The sequence below is a fragment of the Triticum urartu genome, chromosome 7 (assembly GCF_003073215.2).
Source record: "Triticum urartu cultivar G1812 chromosome 7, Tu2.1, whole genome shotgun sequence".
Classification (NCBI taxonomy): Eukaryota; Viridiplantae; Streptophyta; class Magnoliopsida; order Poales; family Poaceae; genus Triticum; species Triticum urartu.
Window position 1 is genome coordinate 661698454 of NC_053028.1, and position 4364 is coordinate 661702817.

The following is a 4364-nucleotide window of genomic DNA, read 5'->3' on the forward strand; positions in this document are numbered from 1 at the left end:
CACTACACTCATCTCTCTCTTCTTAATTACCTTACCACATCAGATTTTCTGCTTACATGGCAGCCTTAACACGATGAAGCATTGGAAGGGTTCTAACTTTTCATGAATAGAACTCGCAAAAATATGGAACTAACATCTTCAATGATTCAACATGGCTTCATTTAATCTTTTATATAAACTCATACAAGTACCTTATTTATTGTGATATACGTGTTATGCTAATACCTTCTCTTTATTTATTTATTTATTGTTATATATATGCGATCAGCATGCGCCTGCGTTGAACCCCACGGCGCCGCCACCAACGTCGTAGAGCACCTCGAACGTCCGCTGCTGCACGTTGCCGATGATGCCGAGGGAGCTGTCATCGCGGTTGGCCGCGAAGGCGAGGCAGCTCTCCAGAATGATCCCCTCGGGGGCGAGGTTGACGACGGCGCCCCCGGAGAACACCAGTGCGACGGTCGGTATTCTGATGCTGGACTGGCCACTGAAGTCGAAGCACGTGTCCAAGATGCCCATGGGCTGCGCCGGCGGGTACTGCTTCATGCCGGCCCTGAACGCCGATGACAGCGCCGAGTACGCGGTCCGCGGCAGGCGCGTGATGATTGTGCCGGAGTCCATGAGCGACCCGACGGAAAAGACCGTGGTGGGTATGTTGAGCTGCCTCCCTCCGACCCTGATGGCCTGAAGAGACACGATGTAGTACGCCGGGACCTGCCTGCTCCTCAGCAACGGCGTCTTGACGACGAAACCCGAGGTTGCTGCACCCAGAGTGAGGAACCCGGACGAGCTCGGAGTCGGCGGGAGGCAGTACGAGAAGGCCTTGCCGAAGGTGCCCGCGGTCTGGGTGGCCAGCGACTGAGCACCGCCGCCGAGCCCGATGAGCCCAGCGGTCTGGTCCTGGTCGTTGAGAAGGAGGCCCGACTCAGACTGGCTGCACCCAAACTGGAAGTTGCTGACGGCGTTGGAGCCCAGCGAGAGCGTGTCGGAGCTGTAGGTCCCGGTGGTTCTCGAACCATCGCCGTAGTTGACAACGTACTGGCACTGGGAGCCGGAGCAGCCGTTTCCTTGGCCATCCTGACGGAGCTGCGCACAGGCGGCGGAGCTGCAGGTGAACGGGGAGTAGGTGCTCGACGATCTGGGGTCGAAGAGCGAGTCCGCCTGCGAGTGGCACCGCGAGCACGGCTTGCAGTGCACCCATGACACGTCACTGCCGGTGTCGATGAACATGGTCTGGGTCACGGCCGGCGACCGATGCCGACGGTGATCACGTACTCCAACGTGCCCAGGGAGAGGCCCAGCAAGGTCGGCACGGTTACATCCGATTGCTCCAGGCCGCCACCCTTGGCGCCAGAGAACTTCCGTCCGATGTAGTCAGCTCGGAGCTGGTCACACCGGAGCATCTCCTCCAAGGTCGGCGCCTTCGTGGAGGGGACAGGGGAGCATGGGCCGTGCCGGTGGTGCAACGGCACCATGACGACGCCGCCGGATGCTGGACTCACTGCTGAAACAGTCCAGATCGGCATGGAAACGATTAGAAATGTGCACAAAATACTAGTACTATACGTATAGTATTCGTTTTTTTAAATGATACGTATAATACTCGTTTTTTTAAAATGATACGTATAGTACTCGTTGTTTTAAAATGATACGTTTGGTATCCAGATCCATTGGAATGTCAAGTGCGTGGACAGTACTGCACCTTGGTGATCGGTGCAGTTGAGGGTGGCAGATTCCAGAGAGCCAGCGGGCAGAACCTTGTAGTAACTGCCAAGATCATCTCCTGCGTGAGCAACGAGAGTGTGGTAGGCGCACAGCAGGAGAAGCACAAGCTTCGAAACCGATGCCATGGCGTATAGATGCTGTTTCTTTGCTTCTCAGGCTCAACTGCAGCTTCAGAATGCGAGCCCTCCTTATATAGAGGAGGCTCGTGCCTTGCGATCTTCTCCTAATTAACGAGAAGTTGCCGCCAGTTTTGATTTCGTCAATTGCACGGGTGGAAGGATTAGGTAACGTCATTTTTTGTTGACAAAATTATCAGGAATTCTATTGTCTGGCATATGTACATACTTTACTAGATATAAATACCCATGCAAGTAATAAAAAGTACATCTCGAGGAACGACGTCGACCGTGAAGGTACTCCTCGACGGTCTATACTGCATGATTGTGTCAAAATCCAGGCTTTCTTTCGCTCTTAGAAATTTTGTAGGAATTCTACAGGGAAGGATTTTCAACGGAACAAAAATCATTTATAGCCCTTTGGTTTGTTGGAACGAATTCCTATATCTATGTAGGATAGAAACCAATTTTTCACATTTCAAAGGAGAAAAACATTAGCCTGAACTTAATGAAAAAAAATCCTATTTCATGCATCAAATGATTTTTTTTTCTCTGTAGGAATTGAGATACATGTTATCTCACTTCTTATGATTTTCTTATTCCTATGATATACCTATCCTATGAACTAAAGGAGGCCTCAAATATTGGTTTTGTGATGGAGCTTAATTACTTGCAGCCTTTCGTAAATTTTGAAGTGGTACAACTTGTGGCAGAGAGTGCATGCCCATCCACCCCACCTCTCATGATTTTTCATTTGACTATTATATCTTGTGAACGGAAAGTGCAATTTATATTTTGCTTGCATATTCATCCTCCGTGTGACGAGGGCTTTGAAAAAAGACCATTTTAGTACGTTTTCACAAGTTTTAAAAGCTTCACCAAGTTTCAACTACTAAAATTTGATAGGAAAGATGATACATTTACTATGTTTCAAAAACTAAAACTTAAACCCTAAGATCTCCCCCAACCCAAAGCTCTAAGCCCTATGCCCTAAACCCTAAACCCTAAAAGCAAATGAAACTTAGTAAAACTTAATATCGCGACTATCAAGTTATAATATCTAAAAATTGGTAAAACTTCAAAAGTTATCAAAATTAGTCTGGTTGAAGGTACTCGTTGTAACGAACACGAATATGCAAAACAAAACTTGATTTAGGATTTCGGTTCAAAAGATATTAGATTAAAGTTTGCAAATGAAATAGTAAAGTATGGGAGGTGTGGTGGGTGGAGCAAGCAACTCTGCCAAAATTTGCACGCATGGGCCTCGTATGTGTTGATTAAAGGCTAAAACACAAGCAAATGACCAAACTACTTGACGAATTTCGATGCAAATCAGTGGTTGCATGCCTGCGTGCCTCTATGCATTTCGGCACCTCTTTGGTTTGTTTGTTTTGCCTTTGTGTGTCTTCTTTAATAACCATTTCATGTAAGACAGTTTCTCGTAAATTGGCATTTTTGATTTCCGGACAAGTTGATGCTAACATTTTGTCACCCTATTCTTCCACTCTGCATAATGTTTGAAATATGCCCTAGAGGCAATAATAAAATGGTTATTATTATATTTCTTTGTTCATGATAATTGTCTATTGTTCATGCTATAATTGTGTTATCAGGAAATCGTAATACATGTGTGAATACATAGACCACAACACGTCCCTAGTGAGCCTCTAGTTGACTAGCTCGTTGATCAAAAGATAGTCATGGTTTCCTGACTATGGACATTGGATGTCATTGATAACGGGATCACATCATTAGGAGAATGATGTGATGGACAAAACCTAATCCTAAGCATAGCTCAAAGATCGTGTAGTTCGTTTGCTATAGCTTTTCCGAATGTCAAGTATCATTTCCTTAGACCATGAGATTATGCAACTCCCAGATACCGTAGGAGTGCTTTGGGTGTGCCAAACGTCACAACGTAACTGGGTGACTATAAAGGTACACTACAGGTATCTCCGAAAGTGTCTGTTGGGTTGGCACGAATCGAGACTGGGATTTGTCACTCCGTATGACGGAGAGGTATCTCTGGGCCCACTCGGTAATGCATCATCATAATGAGCTCAATGTGACCAAGTGGTTCATCACGGGATCATGCATTACGGTACGAGTAAAGTGGCTTGCCGGTAACGAGATTGAACGAGGTATTGGGATACCGACGATCGAGTCTCGGGCAAGTAACATACCGATTGACAAAGGGAATTGTATACGGGATTGATTGAATCCTCGACATTGTGGTTCATCCGATGAGTTCATCGAGGAGCATGTGGGAGCCAACATGGGAATCCAGATCCCGCTGTTGGTAATTGACCGGAGAGTCGTCTCGGTCATGTCTGTGTGTCTCCCGAACCCGTAGGGTCTACACACTTAAGGTTCGGTGACGCTAGGGTTGTTGAGATATTAGTATACGGTAACCTGAAAGTTGTTCGGAGTCCCGGATGAGATCCCGGACGTCACGAGGAGTTCCAGAATGGTCCGGAGGTGAAGATTTATATATAGGAAGTCAAGTTTCGGCCATCGGGAAGG

At 47.0% G+C, this 4364-nt stretch overlaps 1 pseudogene; it reads right to left on the reverse strand.

Annotated features, from left to right (window-relative positions):
• Nucleotides 1-264: 264 nt before the first annotated feature.
• On the reverse strand, nt 265-1850 carry LOC125525190 (annotated as a pseudogene).
• Between the last annotated feature and the right edge of the window lie 2514 nt (nt 1851-4364).